Here is a 24,422-nt window from a genome sequence, read left to right as displayed (position 1 = left end):
AATTAGTTGCTGTTGATTATGAAGTGTGTTAAAAATTTCAAGTTATTTCACCACGTAATTCATAAACACTTATGGAATTAATAATTAAATTTAGTAGCAGACACTGTTTCAAGACTGGGGATAGAGTAGTAAATGTAAAGGTTTTTGCCATCACACGATAATGAGGAAATGTGTAAATATGAATTTAAAAGTGCAATGATAATTGCACATAAAACCACAGAAAAGGAATTTGCAAGCTGATAAATGCTGTGAAGTAAACCAAAGGTGGTTGATGACCAGGCACAGCGTTAGATACGTGAGGGAGAGGATTTCATCAAACCTGTGTGGTACATGAAGGTAAGAGAACACACTAACCCAGTCTTAGGTCTAAAGTGGATTTGCATAGAAAGATTACACCCAGAAAACAAGCAGAGAATGACCTGCCCAATCAAAACAACAGAGTATGTGAACCCTGGCATACAATCTGTAGTTTTATTTTTTATTTTACTGAAATCAAATAATGACTTGATGTTTGTAAACAGAAGTTATTATAGACAAACCTTAATACTAAGTCTCCCTCTTTGGAAGGTCAGTGAGAGATATTAGCGAGATCCGTGATTGGACAAAGCCTACCCATTAGTAAAGATGGATACAGTGAACAAGCTCTACACTTACAGAATATATAACCTCCTATTGTGTGCCACCTCGGGTTGTATTTTTTCTTTGTTTATTTTTTAAGTATAATGCAAACTTTTCTTTGGCCAGACAGTAATAGCTTCTGCTGCTGGTCGGACCAAGAGGAGGGCATGAGTACACATAGATAACTCTGTAACTACTGAGATAGTCTTCTCTTAAATAGTTCTGCTTGCATTCTCTGCACTCAGTTTTATATTAAGAATATGCATGTGTGGCCTAATATTTCTTCTTTCCAAAGTCAATTTTTTTATTTTCCTTTACATTTTTATTTTGTTTTCTTGTGTATTTTTGTTAATACTCTTTATTCAATTCATTCCCAATTGCCCCTGTCAAATTTCCCTGTTCTTTGATGTGTCTGACTTGGATTGGTAATTTTTTCATAAAATTTCTAGATATCTGGTGAGAGAAACCACTTAGTTTCTTTAATTAGAAGTTGACCCATAGCCCTGTTAATATAACTCCAATGACTGAGGCTTACATCCCATCAATATCATGTAGCCTTAAAACCATTCATATAATTAACTACCCCATGTCTGTTCTCAAGAATACATCCTCACATGTGTCTGCTTCAGCAAAATACCCTTTCATAAGACAGTTTCCAGAAAAACATCACACATCACACAACATATCCAGGTCTCCAAAGAAACCAGAAATTCCAACTTCAAGCTTCTCTCATGCCTCCTTCACCATTCAGAATGTACCAGCTGTGCCTGACAGTAAGACTGTTTAGTTCTGTTGAGTAACACTTGAGACACTAGTTGGTGTTCTGACTCACTCTCCCTTTCCTCTCCATTGGCAATACCTCAATTGTGTAATCTCAAGAACTTACTCTTGTTGCAAGTCTAAAATTTCTAGGTAATTAAAAGTAAGGAGAGACATAGATTTATTAAAACTAATAATAAAGTATGAGGTGAACACAGAATGTAAATTTAAAAAAAATCAATTGTTTAAATAAATGCTAGTATCTCACCAATGTACAGTCACCAGATAAAGGAGTTAGAAAAGGAAACTCTAATCACGTGATAGGACCACTCTAGTTGAAAGGTAAAGAAAAAAATGATTCCAATCCTTTAAGACAGACGTAGAGAAACATCAGGTTTTACGGATCCAGTTCAGGTTTCCTACTTGGGTGCTTCATTCTGCACCATTTTACTTTCTACCCTTTCTTCATTCACTCTGTATCATTTTTATAAATTATCTTCCTCTCACCTTCCTGAAATGTCCTGGGAGTTTTTCTCCACTAAAGGTCTTCCTTGATTATCAGTTACATCTGGGCATATTTTTTAAAACAAGTTCTACTTCCTGAAACTATTAGCCTAGAAACTTTTATGTTTTCTGGTCTCTTCTTATTTGTAATCTCTATCAGATGCTTTTCTGGAATCCTCAAATCAAAGACAATAAGAAAATTAACTGCACATCTTAATGTGTATTTTATATTTAAAAACCATGTCTTCTTTGTAATTATGATTGCAAGATTATACCTTTGATGTTTATAATGTGTAACCTTATTTGTAGAGGGTTGGAATGATTTTTTTTCCCTTTCTGTTCATAGACATGATTCATTTGCATTGGTGCTTCCAACTGTAGCTGCGCAGACCACTTGTTACACAGGTCCACTTGCTTCACGAGATCAGCCCCAGAAACAGCCCCAAGAATCCCATTCAGTGCCTTTCACGAGACAGTGAACAAATCGCTGTGATTAAGAAGAAGCTCCTCATAGCTTCCTGCATGCTGATGTAAAGTAGAGTCCCAAGGAAGTAGACTGAGTGGCTCAGTGTATTTTATGTATAAAAATAGAATGCATGAAGTTGCAGTAATTCTCTATCAGTGTGACAGATTTTTCTAAATCAAAAGAGAGAGATCTCATGTTCCTGTATGGTTGATTGAAAATAGATATTATGAAAATATTAGCTAGGTGGATGTGGATAGGACCAAAAGAGTCCTTCATAGTTCATTTTCGTTGAAGTAAATTTGAATCACACATATAGCCTTGACTTCATTAATGTAATTTTCTTATCACACAAGACATCATGCAACACAGAGTACACTGATGGATATTGATTAATTCAAACTAAAAGAACTCCATATAAAGTAACTATGTAACTAGTAAAGCCGCAATGGTGAATAAAGCCTAAGATCTATAATACTTTAGGGCCTGAGAGATACTCAGCTGTTAAGAGTGCATGCTTTTCCAGCACAGAACTTTAGTTTGGTACCCAATACCTAGATTTACTGCATCAAAACTGCCCCTAACTTAAGCTCTAAGGGATCTGATATCCTCCTCTGATCTCTGGAAGTACCCATATGTACCCCCCCATACACACATACATATATGCACAAATAAAATTTAAAATTTTAAAGAAATAATTACATTATATCTTATTCTTCACTCATTGTTTTTGGCAAACTATTTTTTCTTTCCACATATTTCCTTATCCTCATTTATGATGTGAAAACAATAACTGCTTCCTGTCTCACAGAGGGATGGAGACAAAGTTGAATTGGTCATTTACATGTTTTTATTTTTCTGCTGAATCTCGAGTGTAATTAGTAATGTTTTAACACATCTGCTGTGTGTATGTGTTTATTCATGTACGTCAGTGTGGGTACATTCTTGGCATAGTACATGAGAAGAGATCAGAGAACAGCCTGTAGGGCTGGTCCCAACATTCTATTTTGTTTAAGAACGACTCTACTTTTGTTTATCACTCTGTATACCACATTGTCTGCTCCGTAAGTCTGGGGAGTCTCCTGCTTTAACCTCCCATCTTAACATAACTGACATGGAATACAGATGCATGATAACATGCTGATCTTTATGTGGATTCGGGGGATTTGAACTATGGACTTTATATGTGCGTGGTTTGCCCATTTAACCATCTTTGTAACTCAAAACAGTTTTTATTATAAGAAAACAATACTGTAAATGTTCACGCCTCACATGGCCTATATGAGTTCATCAGTATGAATGGGTGGCATACCATACCCTGACATGGACATGAGGGCTTCTGAAGGATTTGCGTCAGTGATTCTTTTTCAAACATTATTCCAAAATTTCTGTATCATTTCAAAATGTCTAGCATATTTGCATCTGATATTTGATAATCAATTCTGTAGTTATCAAATATGATCCATGGCTTTTCCAATATATTCATAAGAAATTCTATGAAAAATTAAGAACATTTGTTTAAGTGGAAATGGTTAAATTCATGCTTTGACTCTAAAATGACATTTCTGATTTGGGGGGCTAGAGTTAAATTGTGTTTGAAAATAATATTGCATTTCTTTAGTATTCTTTTCTTTCAAATCACATTGTTTGTCTTTATTTCCGATGACTATATACTAACATTTACAGAGTATTTTGTTTTGTAGGTTTAATGTAAATTTTCTAGTTTTAGATACCATCTTAGGGTTTTAATGGTGTGAAGAGACATCATGACCACGGTAACTGTTATAAGGAAGCATTTAATTAAGACGGGCTTATAGTTGAAAGGTTTAAGTCCTTGGTGGCACACAGGCAAATATGGTGCTGGGGAGTTACTACAGAGTTCTACATCTGGATCTTCAGGCAGCAGGAAGAGATATCACTAGGCCTGCCTTGAGCTTTTAAACTTCAAAGTCTACCTTCCCGAGTGGTGTACTTCCTCCAAAAAGGACATGCCTCCTAAAAATGCTATGACTCCATATTGGCATCTGAGGGTCATGTTTATTCAAACCACCACAGGTAACTTTTAACTTGAATTAAAACTATAGACTGCCCAAAAGACAAATTAGATTCATCATTGTATACAATGAGTTATTAGGCTGCCATAGAAAGAAGAAATCATGTCATTTGTGAAGAGAGTAGAATTGGAACTGCCATGTTAGGTGAAACAAGTCAAGACTAGAAAGGCCAATACCAAATGATCTCACTCACATGGAATCTAGAAATAAAAATGAATAAAGATTATGCCCTAGATACATAGATATAGGCTAATCCAATGGAGCGATTCGTCAACTGAGATTTTCTCTGCTCAGATTGATTTAGTTTGAGTTGACATAAACTAATAGCCAGGTGTCCTGAATTAAATATTACATAGTGCATACATAACTGTCTATACATGTATATATAAGAAAAATAACAAGGAACAACTCAAATATTTATTTTTTTAGTTATAAATAAATTAAGCCTCTTTACTATCATTACAACTGATGAAAACATGAAGAAAAATAAAAAAAATGCAAAGACTTCAATTTACCAGACTGCATTAAACAATTATGTTGGGAATAGACATAAAACTCCTATACACACTAGTGTTCTCTTCTTGTTGCAGGTGGGTTCTTGGGAGGAGAGAAGAGCAGAGGGAAATCATCCAATTTGCCTTTGTTTCACTAAGCATATAAGATATGATACTGAATAGCAAAACATATTTCCTTGAAATGAATCATTGCTGCTAGTCTATTAATACAACTTCTATTAGCTAACTTGCAATAGTTAAATCTCCATAGTTCTCATGTATACATTTATGTATGGATATTACATATATATTCATATATTGAGAGAGATAAATAGTTACTAAGTAAATTTTGTCCCCAGCTGTTCCATTATTCAAAAATAAGGTTAATTCTACAAAAGAAATGGCAAAAATCAATTTTAAATGGCAGCTGATTTTGTACCATAAGAAACTTAAATCACAATAAAGAAAAAAATAAACTTAAATCACTTCATATTATTTAAATGTAGAAAAAAGTTAAGTTTAAGGGTTCACACTATGAAGAATAGTATGGTTAATTAATTAAGATAAAGACTGGTATTCTAAGTTTAGCTCATAATTTATAGTGGTTAAATTTTCTAATGCAGTAAAAGTAGGTACAAATATATGCAATTTAATTAGCATATATTTGCCCCTGTTCTAATAAATAAAATGAGTAGGAAGATACAACTTCTAATGTTTTATTATTTAAACATATCTGATATTTAGAATAAAGTATTTCTCATATAAATGTTCATTGCACTTAATTTATTCTATATCCAAGACTATAGAAATATATACTGAATGTAGAAACAGGGTTTTGATAGGCTGGGCAACTTTTAAGTCTGCATTCAGGATTGATTAAATATTAGTTCAACATTTACTCTCCTTCATTTCCATGATGCTTCTAGTTAACATTACTTGATTTTTCTTAGTGAGTATAGTGTGCTGAACACAGTTGCTCTTTGGTTTCATTTGATATATATTAAATGTTTGCCTGCATCAGAGCTTACCGTTGTTATCATCTTACCAAATGATAAGTACTATTCTATATGAGAAGGTATTTGGTTGAATCCACAGGGGTCTGGATTTTATACAGGAGATATCCTTCTGATACAAGTCAGATGGTTTGACAGGTCTTACTCTCCCAATATTCGCCTGACACCTATTTATTCAGTACTTCAGTTTATCAAAATTGGAGCAAAGAGTAACCTTAGGTGAATTTACCATGATGTTTCTCCATGGGATGTCTGAGGCTATTAGAAGAAATAGACAAAAAAAAAAAAAATGCAAAGAGCAGCCAGGGGCCCAGAGCTATATAGCTCATTAGAAAGGTGCTTTCCACTTAAACATGAAGACCTTAGTTCAAATCCCATGGATACAACCCCATCACTTGGAAGTGGAGACAGAGGATGCTGTGGACCTACTGTCCAGCTAGGTTAGCCAATGTTCTCCATGTTCAATGAGAGCTTTTTTTGTTTTCAAAATAAATATGAAAGAAGATGTAGAAGACACTTTGCAAGAACTCCTCATCTCCACATATACATAACCAAACATACATGTGTGCACATGAACATGAACACACACACACACACATACACAGAGAGAGAGACAGAGAGAGAGACAGAGAGAGAGACACACACACACACACAGAGGGGGAAGTCAATTTATTATATTTCAAAAAAAGAATATTTTGAGAGCAAACTTTTGTGTAGAACCCATGCATGATATACTATACCTTAAAGGTACCAGAATGTGTAGAAAATGATGAGAAAGTTTTTGTTAATTTTCCCACATCAACTGCACTTTTGTGTACATTGCAAGTGATCACAAATTGAATGTGCATTTTACAACTTATACAAGGTTTATTGTTTCAGATCTATCTATCTATCTATCTATCTATCTATCTATCTATCTATCTATCCATCTATCCATCTATCATCTATTTATTTTTCACCAAGAAAAATATTATCCAATATCCATAAGGTTTGTGAGTCATAGAATTGAAATGCATACACAGATTTTTGCAATGACATGCATTAAATGCTATACATCCTCTGGATAGCTGTCCATGGAATACATAATTAGATGTTTGAAAGTCCTTATTTAAGTTTATACTGCAGTGCCTCTCTTTGGCACACACAGAAATGTCAGGTAAAGAGAGCATGATCCTGTTCTCAGTTTGTCAATGATCACTTAGACATGTTTACTCCACATGACCCATTAAGAGATTTTTGCCTGCAAATGCCCATGTTTAGTAAGGTTATAAATAAATCAGAAGTTGAACTGTTACATCCAAGCAGTGAATATCAAATCAGACAGCTGAAATAATGCTGTGGCTGGGGAATTTGAAGTTTCACAGGATATATCATGAAAACCAACACTTTGTGTATACCTTCAATGTTACACACCCTGACAATTAAGACAAGAACATATGCTTTTATAACCCAATCAGAAGGTGAAGATGAGGGGTCATTTTACTAATGAGGCCAAACTTGACAATGTTTTGGTTCAGTCGAGTACGATACTTAATTGGAGAAATTAAATATTTGCTATAAATATCAATAGACATTTAAGCACAGTAGAGTCAAAGTTTCAAAGAGCAGGAATTGATCAAAAAGAAGCAGGCATTTAAAGGTTTCCCTAAGTATTTAGTTTTTCTGCCCTGTGTTTAACAGCATGTAAATATTCAGAATATATATTTTAAGTCTTCTCGACAACATGGGCTCATGGGTTGAGGTCTGTGGTAAAGTTGCTCATTCAGCAAGATGTTTGCTTCACAAGTCCAAGGAACTGAGTTCAATTCTTAGAACTCACATAAAAATATTAGAAGTGATTTATGTACACTCATAATCTGAGCACTGCAGGACAGAGGCAGGAGGATTCCTGGGCTTATTGCCAGCCAATCTACTGTAACTGGTGTTCTGATAGAAGACCTAAACAGAAAAGCAAGTAGGTGAATGATGCCCAAGGTTGTGCTCTGGCCTCACGTACACACATGCACAAGCACATGCCCCTACACACACATGTACACACACATGCCCACACACATGTGCACATGCACATGGACACACACACATACTACATTATAATTTTTATAAAGTCTGCATTCAAACAATAAATTTCAAGCCTTCTCTTCATATTGTATTCAGCACTTGTTTTTGTTTTTGTTTTGTTTTGTTTTGTTTTGTTTTTACAGGAAATGACCTCTGAGATATCATTTTAGGAAAAGCTTACATCTATCTAATACGATCTATGACTAACTTTTTTTCTACACAAATTGTACTGTTCCCTACTTTGCTTTATTTCCTTAAGATAAATAACATAACATAGGATGCACACATTGATGTTTTGCTGCTGGACAGAATGCTATTGGTTTAGTGGTAGGAACTCACCTGGAACAATATTTCATTACCATGCTTATTCTTTTTGGAGTTGAGGGCACTTTGTTATCAAAGGTAGTTGTTGAACTTTGTACCTCAGGGTAGAGTACATTGAGTGCCCTGAGGAAGAGCAGAACAGGATAGGAACAGCAGACTGCTAACAGCTTTGACAAGATGAGGCAGGGGCAGTCAACTCTGAAGGTCTGAGTGTGATGATTGTGGGATAGACATGTAAATGAAGGATACATTGCACATCTGATGTACTGAGTCCCTGGATCACCTCCTGAAGCAATGGTCCAACGTGTTCAAAAGTACTAAGTGCCCTTAAGCAAGCTGCATTTGGTGGGATCATTAGCTACAAGCTCAAACCCAAGCAATATTCAATGACTCAATCATGGGAAAGAAACATAAGGTGATTTTATTTCATTAAGTTTCAGTTGGTCTGAAATTTAGGAGAGGTTGAGATCCTGGGGGAAAACAGGCAAAGTGTGGTAGATGAATTTATCTGTCTTTGCTTCTCTCGTTACTTTCATTACAAATGGCCTTGTGAGTCCCCCAAACCAATCTTACTGTCAGGAAGGATTCCCTTGTTTTCATTTATCTTTATCTAATGTGTATTGTAGCTTACAGAGGAATCAGACAAATCAGACAGGAAATCTAATTTTGCTGCTCTGGGGCAATTTGGGAAAGAGAGACAGCTGAAAACGCAGAGAGAAAAAAAAAATGTTTCCACTTGCTATGGAAACAATCCTGACAGGCTCCTGGGCATGAAAACATTAACTCCTGGGAGGGACATGATGAGCAAATTAACTGCAATGTAGGAAAAGCTGTTGGTAATTGAATTTTAGGAAAAGTATAGGACTTTGAGATGTTTGTTTTGTCTTACAGTTTAGTCATATTACTTGGTTACCATAAAACAAAACAAAATATGTGTGCTTGTGTGTGTACGTAGTTGTGTGTGTATATGTAAGTTGAAACACTACTAACCTTTAAAAAGTTAAATTTCTCAACGACAGCTCCTATTTATACGTATTATTTGTGTTTTATGGAGTTTTGTTCCTTAGAGTGAATAACAGAAACACTAAAAGCATTTTATCTGCTCACTTCATATGTCAGGGAGCCCCAGGGAGAGCACAAAGTTGGTTGAAGCAGGCAAGCATCTTTTACTTGATGTTCAGACACTTGAGGGGTTCTCCTTGCCTGGTCGTTCCTGCTCTGGTTTAGAATTGGTATGGGGAAACTTTGGCTGCTTCCCATGTATTCGTACCTTCTAAGTGTTGGGATGAAACTCCTGACAGAAGCAACTTTAGGAAAAAAAATGCTGATCTTGCCCCAGATTTCAGAGGTACGGTCTGACAGGGTGAAGACGGTTTAGAGAGTATTCAAAGCAGGAGCTTGAAATACCTGGCCATGTTGCATCTGTGTTGAGGAAATAGAAAGATGGATGGGTTTGCACCACAGAAGGATCCAGCCCGTGAGATACCACTGTCCCATTTCCAGTGAGTCTCACCTGACTTAAATCCAACCTAGAAACTCCCTCATAGGCATATTTGGGGGCTTGTCTCAGAGGAGATTCTTGTTCCTGTCTTATTTGCAGCGATCATAAGTCACTATTAAGCACCATGCTCTGATATCTTTAACAGGCTTCCTTACCCCATTTTTCAACCAAATGTTGCAATTATTTAATTTCTTTAAAAAGTACTCTAGGATAATCATGCAGCAACACATAGGGGATGGCTATTTCAATAATGATATAGAAAAATACTTCAGATATAATACTAAGAAAAGCAAAGTTTTTGAAAAAATGAGTAGAAGTAGAATATAAAATGCAAAAAGAAATGAAATGCATATAACCTATACATGTTTACATCTACACAAAAATTTTCTTCAATTTGCACTAAGAATAACATGGAACAAGGCAGCTTGTGATGAATGAGATTGGAGTATATTTTCAAATGTAGGGAGAATTTTATCGCTTGTGGTTTTCAAATTTTGTGAATGAGCTGCACATTAAACTAATTTTAGTTACTAATTTAAGTTACAATCTGGACATCATGTGCCTTAGAAACAAGCTCTGCTTTAAACAGAGCATGGAGGACTTGTGTAGATTTACTACTCCTGACTGTAACTTGGGCATTCAGGGTAATCCATCACCTGGCCTCTATGTCCTCATGTGAAGTTGGCAGTGAAGTATAACACACTTACATATCATTTATGGGATTTTGAGATATTCACATCAAGCTTTCATCTTCATGTGATTCCAACTCTTTCTGCATAGCTAGATTCTGTGTCATTTTTAATTGATCTAAGATTTCTCATTAGCGAGAGTTGTCAAATTAGTAGCGTAGCTCATGGGAATCGTGAGAACACATGAACTAATGTATTTCTATCCAAATTATTGCTGTAATATTGTTGCTGCAATATTTCCTTCAACTCCATTCTCTGATATTCTTCCCATTGATTTTTTTAAAGGTATGAACATTAAATAAAATACTCCTTTAAAAATGCTTATTTTGGGATTATAGAGATGGCTTCATAATTAAGAGTTAATTATGATTAACTTACTGATTTCACAGAGACTCTGGTTCAGTAACCTGCACCCACATGATCTATCTCTCATTTCTTTTGAATGCTTTTTTTTTTTCATTAGATATTTTCTTTATCTGGCACACAGATACTTGTAATTCCAATTCCAGGAGATTAGAACTCCCTCCTTATCTCTGCTGGTTCCTGCATGCATAGATGCATATAAGATCATGAAGAAAGATATACGTGCACATAATATAAATAAAAATAGTTTAAAATAATTCACAGTTACTAGAGGAATTAAAGTCTAACAAAATTTTAGCTAATGGGTGTGTGCTCTTGTCAGATTATATAGCCACACTATTGACCACAATGTGTACACAGTGTATCCATAGTACTGACTGTGTATCATAATGGGCTAGGAACTAGAGATTTGTATTTTCACTCAGATCCTACGATAAGGACAGTTTTACTTGAGGAAACAAAGCTTTTAAAATGTAGAGTAGGCATTCTAAGTATAAAACTGAGTCTCAACACAATGCATTAGAATACATAAAATTATGACTATCTGGTCATATATGCCACCACTAAATCTCTGCCTTGAATTATTAAAGGGTAGGATTATTTCTGCAAGTATTTGTACTTACAGACTGAAAAGATGCAGTTCATAGGAGACAGTCCATCTTGCCTTCTACCTCAGAGATGGGAACACTGGGACATTCATTCTATGATTTGTATGTAAATGAGATAAATACACATATGCTCACACACACACACACACACAAACACACATGGAGGCAAACATATATGCACATGAGGAGAGAGTTGTAGATGAGAAAAATATGAAGACAGAGTAAGTGATAATTTAGAAGTCACTATGTTTCAAATTTTTGTATGAGGCCATTTCCAAGGTTCCTAAACCATGGATCAGGGTGGCCATACTTATGTTTTCATCCTCCCTTTATTTTAAATATTTATTGAATCATTTGTAACCTGTCTCTATCTATCTGCCTGTCTATCTATCTGCCTATCTATTCATCTATCATCTACCTATGTATCTATAATCTGTCATCTGTCTGTCTATCTATCTATCTTCTATCTATCTATCTCTCTATCTATCTATATCATCATCATCAATTTATCTATCATCATCTATAATCTACGTACTCATCTATCAGCTATCTCTCTATCTCTTCTCTCTCTCTCTCTCTCTCTCTCCATGCCTACCTACCTATCATCATCTATCAATCATCTCTATCTCTCATTTCTTCTGAGTGCTTTTTAATGCTTTTCACATTTTAGTTTGTATTACTTAATTTTCCATAAAAGTTCAAAATTGCTTCAATTTGGATTAATTTATTCATATATATATATATATACATATATATATTATCATTATTATTCCAACCTTTATTTTATTGAAGGTGAATAGTTACAGAAGGTGAATATTCTTGCTTTTAGGTAGACCTCACTGATTCTAAAATATTTTCAGCATTAAATAATTTTAAATAATGCTGAGAAAAATGTTTGGGGGTAGAATTTACTTCTTGATTAGATTTTTTTAAGTTTATTTATTTTATGTATATGCCTATTTTTTCCTCTGTAAATGTAAGTATAACACATGCATGCCTATTGAATGAGGACACCAGAACAAGAACACTATATACCTTGAAATTGGAGTTATATATGATCATAAGCCATTATGTGAGTGCTGGAAATCAAACTTAAGACCTCTGCAATAACAGCCAGTGCTATTAACCAGCACTCCAAACCTTTGATGGATTTTGAAACCTAAACCCAGAATAATAGAGCTATTCAATATTAGTGACACATATATTTGCATACCATGTAATTGAAAGGTGTGTGTATCTGTATGTATATCTGTATATATGTCTGTGTATCTAGTTATAATTTAAATTCTTGTCATCAGAAGCTTTGAGAAATGAACCTTTCTTTGGGAGTTTCCTCTTAAAGAGAAGGTGATATTGGGTCCAGTGCGTGTACAGGCACATTTCTGGTAGAGATGCTAAGGGCAGTGTCCAATGGAAACAGTTTTACATACACACAGGCAAATTTTCATCTCAGTTTCCAGTGACAGTTAAAGTAGGAAAGGCCAAGATCTTATTAATAGAAGAATCTGCATCTCAAGTTTATCTAAGTGCAGTACATACACCTCATTTGTCATTGTGTGTTGAAATATAAGCTGTGTACTACCCATCTCTGGGAAAAGAGAGTTAGGAATGTCTTTAAAAAAAATCTCCAGGAATTTTTCTGCCTCCTTCAGAGTGAGGAACCACTGTCTGAAAAACAAAATTCAATTCATTATTATTTTCATTATTATTTATTTGGTACAGTGAGTAATTCCACAGGATATCTTCAAATAAAACGGATTCATGGTTAGGGAAAGTAAACCAACTTTGATTAATTCTACATTAAAAATTTCCCCTAAAATTTTTTATAAATTTACTTCCTTCCTTTTATTTTAAGCTGAAATAGTTTTATCTGTCAGATTCAATTCTGTACTCTTGTTGATACCTTTCCACTGATTTACGTTGCTTATAAAAATTGTTTACATAACTAATTGGTTTACAGAAACAAGTTTCAACCAAATGATTAGTGAAATTATGCATTCCTTGTGCAAATTTATCTTTGTTTGGCTCACAAGGGAGAAGCAAAATCACACAGTATTCATGTATAAACATGTATTTTCAGACATATATGAACATAGTGTTTAAATTCATAAAATAATCCCTAGCCTCATGTGTAATATTCTATGAACAAACTATAGCCTAGTGGATGCAAACATCATAATATTATTTTAGCATATGGTAGAAACTGAGGGGTTTTTTGTTGTTTTGTTTTTTTACTTTTTTTCTTTTAAGGTTTTGTACCTGTCTTATTTGGGAGACTACATGATTGCTCTCTTGTGAGAGATTTGCTTCTCGAAATAACTCACCAAAGGATGATCATCATTGTTACTTTTTTTAAAGTCGACTTAAAACTCACAAACATTGATTCATGTGTAAATGTTAGAAACATTTTGGCTCTATTTTATTGACTATTTAATGTCTTAACTTTTACCTTAGCTCTTTATTGCTTTCCACATAAAACAAAAACACTATGATAATTAATACATGTATTTTTATACAAAAGAGAAGTAGTTCAAAACTCAGATCTTTTTCATATATGAAAAAACCCTCACATCCTCAAAGATACTTTTCACATATGAGTATATATATGTATATATATATATATATATATATATATATATATATATATATATACACTAGACAAATGAATAAAAATGTTCAATTGGTAAAGATGTTTCTTCAAAGGTGATCTTGGCTATCAGCAGCCAAATATTAGTATTAAATATGTTATCTTTGATAAATGTTATTGTGAACTGTCTTACAAAAGCTGCTTGATTTGGAGCATTTTAGTAGCTTCGAGGGAAGAATGAAAGTGTGAAGAAGAAGAAATCAATAAAGCATGAGCCTCTTATCCTATATTGATTCTCGTAATCCATCAGCCATTAAATACTTGAGAGATAAGCCTCTTTTAAGATGGTGTGTTTATATTTTGAAGATCAAATACTTTAATTTTGCTCATGGGTTTCCAAAACACAAACTGTACACAGGATGGAAGGTTAGCTTTCAGTGGCTGTTTTTACTTCAGAGGATGTTTGTGATTCGACTACCCCAAAGGATAGTACCATCTTCATTCAATTACTTCTGCAGAGATTTTAAGGAAGAATTCCTTTTAAAACTGCCATGCATTGATCAAATATAGCTAGAACAGAAATATTTTCACTGAGGAAGAGAATTAGCAAAGCTATCTCTTTTTGATTTTATTAGATATATAGGCCTCCACTATGTTTTCATTTTTACATTTTTAACTGCTTATACCATCAGAACTGCTACATTATCCCAAACCTGGCATCTATTTCTAATATGTATTATTGCAGTGGAAATAAAATACAGCTATATCATCTTGCTTTTAAATTTCATCTAATGCAAAAACACACCTGACACTTTGTTCAAAAAAAACCCATTGTTATTTTTAATCTTCATCGATGGTGATCAATTTTAAATTCATAATAACTAAACTTTGAATAGTAAAATGACTAAGAACCCTCGAGTGAATATATTTGAAGTCACTCCTTTTATAAAGAAACTAGAAAATAGCTTTTCCTTTCAATTGTTTTAAAAGTAACTAATATAATTTAGTTTTTTAAATAGGTATTTATTTGAAAACACTACTTTAGGTTTTTTGTTTTGTTGTTTTGTTTTGTTTTTTGCTCTTTTTTAAATTTTATATATAGCACCTTTGGTGCCCTTTCTTATCCACCTGCTTCACTTTTTGAACCCTTTTTATAAATAGTTCCCATAATACCCATACTATTTTCAAGTTTGTTTGTTTTTTTAATGCACTGAGTTTATTAGGATTCCTTACAGAAGTATGGGGAGGGAGGGAGGCTATTTGCTAGATGGAGATTGGGCAACTCAAAAATGATTTCAATGAGAATGTATCCCTCCCCTAGATGGTCACAGCAATTATTAGTTTCCAGTAGTTCCTGTAGGCTTAGATTTTTCATAACCTATGTTAATACAGGTTCTTCAATGTTTTAAACTTCCTTTTAGCCCACCACCCACCAAGGGGTAGTGGAAAGGCAAAGGGGAGTGTGAACCTACTTAGAAATAGCTCTTGGTTATTATAGCAGATTTTTAAGATCCCAGCTCAGGTTTTCGACTCTGCTTTTGGTATTTAAATTTCCAGATGAAAGATACACACACAGCATTTATATTTACAATAATCCTTAAACACCCAAGAGCCAGGCAGCTGCCTGCAGTCCATGCTGTTAGAATCTATTTTCCTATCAATAACCCCAAGTAATTATTTACTATGTTTCATCTGGGCTGCCCTTTGCTCCTCTTGGGCAGCCCTCAGAGAAATGTTCTCTCTTGACACATGGCCACTCTCCTTCCCTCTCCCATGCTCTCTTTTCTTGTGTTCCTCCTCTCCCTCCAAGCCCACAAAACCCGAATCCCACCTATGTCTCTTCTCCCCAGCTGTTGGCTGTTGGCATCTTTATTTACCAAACTTGAGGGCAGAGTCATAGGGGCTTAATGCAGACTGCAGGTCTTGGGGAGTGGAACCTAGAATTACAATAGACAGTAAAAGACAAAACCTCAACACATGGGGAATGATTCCAATCTTCTTGTCAGGATAGAAGCAGCTCAGCTCATGTTAATCAGCAGTGGACTTATCCACTGGCAAAGACTCTACCTATGAATCAGCAATGGCAGTTTGATCCAAAAGAAACCATTAGGTTTGCCAATCAGCTGAGTCTGTGGAAATGGCAAGTCTTTCCTCAGAAAGGACTGAGGCCTCATAGGTGCCACCCAGACAAGGATGGAACTTTGAAGGGTCCAACATTATGAAAGGCTTGTCCAGTCAGGCATAACTGCTTTTTGTTCATGATTGCTAACACCAAGTGCTATCTGATACTCTCACAACACTCTACTCAATCCTCTAGGTCTTATATTTTCTCTGCTTTTAACCTTCGATAGTATTCCCCTGGCTGGCTGTGGCTTTGGTATACATATTATGACTACAGCTGAGCGTACAACCATTATTTGTTCTCAGCACATGAATCAGATATAAAACTCCTCATTACCCTTCACCAGCGACAAACAGGAACATCTCTGTCTTAAAAACAACAACACTAGTCTGCAGGTTAAACAATCATTTAGAAAGTAGTTTAGCATGCTCATTAAGCTAAACAATAATAGTAGGTTGCCTGTGACCTCTATAGATATAGGGTTTCTACTGCATTATTGTACTAGAAAAATGACATTTTCCCTGGGGCAGGTTTTAAATCCATTCAAAAGGTTATTCCCCAAATGCTTATGCCACTATAGCCCTAGAATAGTGCTTTTTGACCTGTAGGTCACAGATTCTTTGGCAAATATCCATCTCCAAAAAAATACATATAGTATATTTCCTAGCCATAGCAAAATTATTCTTATGAGATAACTATGAAAATAATTTTATTGTTGAGAGTTACCACAGAATGAGGAACTGTATTAAAAGGTAGAAGCGCTAGGAAGGTTCTAGAAGGAATATCTTGCCAGCAGCCTAGATGTATTCTACTACACAAAAGTCCATAGCTATTTTTTTTTTAATCCAGGCAGCCAACATAGCATCGCCAGGCATCATGAATGGCAGGTAGCAGGAAAAGAGCTTCCATCTTAGTTTGATGCTGATTTCTTTGTCGCCGGTAACCAAAGTGTATGGTACTCTCAGCAAAAGGATTTTTTTTTGATTTTTAATATTTTTATTACATATTTTCCTCAATTACATTTCCAATGCTATCCCAAAAGTCCCCCATAGCGCCCCCCACTTCCCTACCCACCCATTCCCATTCTTTTGGCCCTGGCATTCCCCTATATTGGGGCATATAAAGTTTGCAAGTCCAATGGACCTCTCTTTCCATTGATGGCCGACTAGGCCATCTTTCGATACATATGCAGCTAGAGACAAGAGCTCCGGGGTTCTGGTTAGTACATCATGTTGTTCCAACAATAGGGTTGCAGATCCCTTTAGCTCCTTGGGTACTTTCTCTAGCTTCTCCATTGGGAGCCCTGTGATACATCCAATAGCTGACTGTGAACATCCACTCCTGTGTTTGCTAGGCCCCGGCATCGTCTCACAAGAGACAGCTATATTTGGGTCCTTTCAGCAAAATCTTGCTAGTGTATGCAATGGTGTCAGCGTTTAGAAGTTGATTATGGGATGGATCCCTGGATTTTAATATCAATTCTAGCGGGCAAATAAGAACACTATGGTGATACAATGCTATGTAAAATGTTCACTTTTTAATTCATTTATTATGTTAGTGTGTTCCATGAAATGAGCTGAGCCCAAATCCTCAGGATGATTCTCATGATTATGACTAGCAGTAATATATCACCCCACACAATGTGTGACTATGCTATTGCCACTTACAGCTATTTATTAACCTTGCTAATCCTATCATCTTAAGGAAGCTAATTGTTCATTTTTCTAAGCTTTAATACCATATTAAATAATGTGCATCACTGAGAAAATTAATAGTTTTAGTTGGTACTACTCACTTGCTTTGAATTCTTGAATCTCAAATTTTAGTGTCTTATTTTAATTGTATTTGTTTCAATTTTTTGAAAGTTACTTAGATAGGTTTTCCTTTTACTTTAATTATCAACCTTAGTCACACTTGAATCAAGCATTGTCTTGAAGATTTTGGAAGACTGTATAGCAGTTATGATGGATTTGGTGGCATGGTTCACTGAGTGCCTTGTTACTTCAGTTATCAACCATTCATTCACACGGTTCCCTTTGCTTGTCTTTTATTGCTACTTGACTGAGGAAGGAGTTACCATAATTGTCAAATGTCCTTGGGTCCTAGGTGAAGTTAATCAACTATTCTATTGGAACTTCCTATGAGTGGAAGGCAATTTAATAGCCTCTCTGTAGGGTTTCTTTCTACCCTTCCCACTTTGTGAATCTGAGCATTCTGAGTTCTGTGAATCTGTGATCTCTGGGTTTACAGGAGTTTTAATTACTGTGTGCCTCCTGGTTGTTGAATCATATGAGAAAAAAAGGCATGCAGAATTATGTCCCCAGTCAGTTCCAGTCTTTTTGGCCAGTGGATCAAATTGTACAGAATAAAACAGCATGAGGACAGTGAAACTGTGGTGCTATTAATACATTTGTGAACCCCATAAAGAGCACCAAGTAGCAGGATCCGATGTAATTGTCTTAGGGTCTCTTTATTCAGGCTTGAGCTTGAACTCCCTGCCAACCCTGACACAGAAGTAAGATGGAGCCCTGAGCATAGTTTTAGACAAGCATTTATAGTGGTAAGAAGGGGTGCCTAGCTTGATATACATCTGATTTGGGGGCCATTATGGCCTTTAACATACCTGGGTAGTACTGGGAGGCAAACCATAAGCTTATCTTTTGATTTCCTCCTGATTTGCAGTTGTTAGGAAGTGAAGTATCAGGTGTAGACTTGAAAGCTGGGGGTACAGATTTGTTTGGGAATCACCTGGACACTGGTGCTACATGCAGGTTTTGTTGGGGATGGGGTGTCCTGGAAACTGGTGTTAGATGCAGGTTTTTGGAGCAGGGTATACTGGAAACTGGTACCGGCCTATTAATTTACCTGAGTTCAACATAAGGTCAGGTTCTCTAAGATGGAGTCTGACCCCAAAAGATTTGGTTTCTCAAAACTATCCTGTTTGAGTAATAACCCAAGAGCAGGCTGTCACATGTTGAGAGCAGATGCTCAGGTAGGCACTGTCCAGCACACTACTGTTGTATCTCACACTCCTCAGAAAGTTGCTGTCAACGAACTTGTCCTTCTTTCTTGTGTTTCTTAAGATAATCAGCCATACCAGAAAATAGGATTTTTATGGTTCTGGTTCAATATGTTCACCTCATTAATACAGATGAAATTTAGTAATGTTACAGATTGAAAATGTTTCCTCAAATAAGTCTTGCTGGGTAGTACAGAATTGCCTCTTTAATTTTTATTTCCAAGATAACAATTGGGTGCAAAAAAGGAAAAAACAAAAACAAAAACAAAAAAACCTGCAATCCTCTCTTTTTCAATCCCCAAGGTAAAAAAAAAAAAAAAAAGAAAGTCACACTTTATTTTTTTCTGAGGAGGTTCCCTGTGTCCAGTTTTATTGACAGCTCACATTCTCTCTGTAGAGAGCTGATTATAATTTCAAACTCAAAGACTAAAGCATATGGAATAAAACACAAGGTGGGAGAATCAGGAGACTTTTGAGCAACAATGACAATATTCACAGTAGTAAAAATATATCTTGGAGAGCAATGTGAGGAAGATCCAATCTGGAATTAGTAAGGAGAGTCCTATTAGCCAGGCTGGACAGTGTACTCTAGATCAAAAGCAACAAAGAATTATTGAAAGGTTAAGCCAGGTAGTGAAACAATGACACTCATTTGTCATTTTCAGCATTATTCATCTGCACTGGATTTAAAATTATTTAAATAATTTTATCATTCAGAATATAAAATACCTTGTTTTTGCTCATGGATTTCTAAGGCATCAAAACTGATGTTATACTATATTTAGTATTCATCTGTCACGCTACAGCTATTTTAAATCAAACAGAAGATTCTCATCCAAGACAATGCTTTATTATATTTCTGTTTGTTAAAAGTACTTGCAAGTTTAGTCTTAGCAGGAACTGGTTTAGCTGCAGTTTAGCTGGTATTGATATGCAATAATTATTTTCTTTTCCATTTGGAGTTTCTCATCATTACTATTTCAACTTTCAAAGCTGATGATATACAAGGTAGATTAAGAGGCAGTCTATAGTTTGATGTCGGCAAGAACAAGAAGTAGGTACAGAGCAATGGTGGGCCCAAAAGAGGTTTAAAGACTTAGAGTGTCAGGAATTAGGTTTCACCTAGAAATTTGCTATGGTCTGATAATATCAAACAGAGCATACTTTTGTATGATAAGTAGGCTCTGAGAATAGAGCTATGTTCAGAGGTCAAATTGGCTTTGACGGCAGAGATGAGAAGTATCAGTGCTGTACTGCCAGAGAGGCCAAGGTTTCCCAGCCGAAGGAGCTCTTAGAATAGTCTGCCTTCGTAGGATGTAAGATCTCGGACATTTGAACTCTTGTGTTGTTAATTCTAAGGGAAAGGGAATAGCTTTAAATGCATGCATAAACCAGATCTATTGAGTCTTAGGAACTCCTAGAATTGCTGGAACCTGGGATTTGGTTTTTGGTGATATTTTTTTCCCCATTTACAGTCAGAAATGTCATCCAGTTTCATTCTAAGAAAGGTATTTCTGTCTCAAAAGAATTTAATGGAGACCTCCTTGTAAAATATCTCCTGCTGCATCTCTTAAAATGATTTTGTTTCTTTTTGATGTTTCTGCATAAAACTAAAGTAGGTCAGAGTTTGTCAGGATGTGTTTCAAGCCTGCAAATATGTTCTCATTGTTTTTAGAATTCAGACTAAGGCTCAGGTTCTGCTTGGTTTGTGGATCTTCGTGGAGTTCTCTCTCATCATCTCCCAACACCCCCCTCAACTCTGACCTCATGGGGGCTGAGGAGACTCCTATCACTGTAGGGTCTTTCTGCATGCTAATTTTTATCTGTAAAATTTTCTTTCCAACCCCTGACCAATCCCCAAGCTATCTGCCAGCTCGGTGCCTTCTCCTCTTCACATTTGCTTAGTGAAGAACTTCCAGACTTATCAGGTCACACTGAAGAAAGACCTTCTCATGTCGCTAAGATTTTTGTTTGACATGTTTTCTGATTATATGTTTGATGACTTATTTAATGGATCTTTTGCCTACAAGACCACATTTTCTTGAGAGAAGCTTTGAGCCTCATTTGTGCACCGGAATGTCTGAGCACATGTGTTTGTTGAATGGATGGTCTAGTGAATGCTGGAGCCTTGCCAGAGAGTCAAATGATTGCTACCATCCTAAATGCATCATGAATGAGCTATCTCATGCATCTGACACATCTTGTGTTTCCTGTGTTCCTAACAAATATCTGATGCATGTAGATGATATCTAGAAAACCAGGGAAACGGTGACTAGGACCTCACAAGGTATTAGCATTTTAAACAAGACAAAGAAGCAGACTAGAAGAAAAAGGAATACTATTCTGATATTCTTTGTGCAATCAAAATAATCAAATATACTCCACTTAAAAACTAAGAAAATACAGTATTAAAGAAAAATATTATGCTAACTTGGTGTTACTCTGTTAAGGATTAGGGCATTTAGTCTCTTTGCTTGCTTGCATGTGTATATTTTGTCTGCTTGATCTATTAATTCCAGATAGAACCTTCTTTTGAAACTTCAAAATACTGTATTCAGGTACTTTTACAAAAATTGTTGATTTTCTAATAAATACAGATTAATTTGTGTCAATATCCTAGGTCAATTTTTTTTTTCCTTTTCTGATTTGGAACAAAATATTCACAGCTACATTGTAAGTTCTTCTGTACCGCTGAAGAATTGTTGAGGGGAATATATTCTGTGTTAATGTAGGTGTTTTCTTCCAACACAAAGATAAACATAGAACATGCCTACTGCCTTTTGGAGGTGGAGTATGATGTTTTCCAAATATACATATATGAGCTAGTACTGAACAGGCAGTTTACCAAGAGGCACCAAAAATTAGTCATATGTCTGTTCCCATCTCTAAAACTGCTCACATTTGGACTCTTCTGAGATTATAAATCATTTCAATGTTGCTTTTAATAACTCATTACACTGATTTATAATGTATATTTCAGTGTAATTCATATTTAAGAAATTGTTCAAAATTTTTGATGGTCTTAAATTTTTTCAGGAAAAAACTACTTTTTAACCATAATTTCTTTATGTCTGCTCATAAATAATAGACTATGTGAGACATAGGATAACTTTTTATTTAGTAAGTACAGAGATATCAATTAGTAGGGCTTGCAGTAATATTCCCTAGAATGATACTTAAACATATTGTTTTACTGTTCATCGGTTTGATAAATGTATAAAGGTTGACTAATATAACTCCCACCATTACTCAGGATGGATTAAATTCTGGCATTGTTCATTGTCTGGAACACATGTAGTGTTTTCACAAACTTCATCAAGGTTTTATTTATTAACTTTTTTTTTCTCATGGCTGAAGAACAGTAGCAATGCCTTTCAATTCTGTGTGCATCACCTCAAACATTCTTTATAGTCAGTTTATATCAAAAGCTCCAAGGTCAAGAGGGTGAGGCAAAACAGCAAGGTCATTAGCTTTCTGTTTATCACCCTGTGACTACCAGGGAATGGGACTCTAAATAATTCTCAGAATTTCAGAGGTCCCTTCCCTCTGTGGGGGCACATTTCTCATGGCCAGCCTTCCAAGTCAGGAGCTAATAATACTCTCAGCCTACTTGCCTTTGTCAATACACGTGACATAAAGTCTGGCTAATTTGTGCTGAATTCAAACTATAATGAGGGAATTTATAATCAGTTTTAATGTATTTGAGAACTAAAGTATATTAGCCCTTCATCAAAGAGAATGATAAAAAGCAGCATTAATATTGGTGGATAGTAATTATTTCAGAGCTCATAATTATTCTCCAGTTAACTATATAGAAATGCTGATATTTTTATTCCTCCTTAAAAAATAAAAGGCATCACAGTCAGATTCCAAAATGTAAGATTATATTCCACTCCCTTTGTAAAGGCCAAGACTTTAGTTATATTTATGGAAATCACAAAAAGAACTCTTGAAATTAAATGAGTTTGAAGTTCATGGTTGGGTGTTCATTGTAGCTTGCTTAAGTACTGTTGCTTTCCCACTGAATCTATTTATTGCCTATCAGAGATATAAAATACAGAAATTACTCTTACTCCCTTTCAAAATGACATGAGGTCCACTTTCCTATTAACTCTAATGAGAGTTATGTGTGCATTCCTCTGGGAGAAGAGAATGCGTGAGTTTCAAGGTAAGATAAATCACTTCTACACAGAGTGGAGTGGTCTCATGGCTTTATAGTTGATGCTTTATGATACCTATTTAAAACCACTGATACTCAAGTTGCCATACTTGCTGTTTAAAAGAAGCATAAGCTGTGCTTAGAATGTCGACAATGAATCGTATCCAAAGGGTAGAAGCTTTGCCCTTGGGAAAATCAGGATGTTTGACTTTGAGTAATACATGGTCTCTGAAGAGGAAAAGTCTGCCTGTCACAAGAGCACAAATACTAAGTAGACATTTATAATTGAATATTTGTGTTCACAAAACATCATTGAGTATATCACTTTTAACACTTTAGAATATGGAAACAAGAGCCAGAGTCACCAGAGGGTGGTGGTGTAGGGATACTGGAAGTCATGTGGAGATCTCCTGCAGTGAAGCCTAGGCTGTGCTTACTCTATTGAAACCTCAAAGAAATCAACGTTGATTTCTACTTTGGCAACTCTGATCCCTCTTAGGTTGTTCTCAGTGTCTTTAGGCATAGATCGGAATAAAATCTAATCAATTTATTCTGATAGTTTTTGTCCTTAATGGTTACCCTCCTAAAACTTTAAAAGAATATCAGATTTTTAAAAATTGAGCATAAGAAAGCAACATTGTGCTCAGATGACTAAAATACATCTACAGACTGTACTATAGTAACAATTTAATACTATAATAAAATGGTATTATTTAATATATCAATAAATGAGTACTTAGTTGATATAATTTGAGCTCATCTTCCTCTGATGCCTTCATTTATTTATGATACTGAATATCTATATCTGTTCACAATACTTCATATTGACTACAATATGTAGGTAGGTATGTAAACAGTGTCCGCTATTAAGAGGCATACACTTTATAGGGAGGAAACGGAAAAGTCAGCAACTTACACAAAAAGTTCAGCTCAGCATTCGTGGCTGCTATCTCTTCCTTCTCCTTCTGCGGTACTTTTCATGTCACCTCTCCTTAGCTACACAAACTATGCACCATGTGCAGTGTTGGAGATCCTGTTTAACAACACTCTCTTAATCTTGTGTCTCGCATGTTCAAGAGGGAACAGT

General features: G+C 35.4%; 1 protein-coding gene across 10 annotated transcripts in view; it reads left to right on the top strand.

Annotated features, from left to right (window-relative positions):
• The window catches only part of Nlgn1 (neuroligin 1), an 888,460-nt gene that overhangs the window by 378,385 nt on the left and 485,653 nt on the right, over positions 1-24,422 (top strand). The window lies entirely within an intron of this gene.

This window comes from Mus caroli, chromosome 3 (assembly GCF_900094665.2).
Source record: "Mus caroli chromosome 3, CAROLI_EIJ_v1.1, whole genome shotgun sequence".
Classification (NCBI taxonomy): Eukaryota; Metazoa; Chordata; class Mammalia; order Rodentia; family Muridae; genus Mus; species Mus caroli.
Note: the sequence above shows the minus strand (reverse complement) of the source record. Positions and strands in the feature narration are given on the sequence as shown.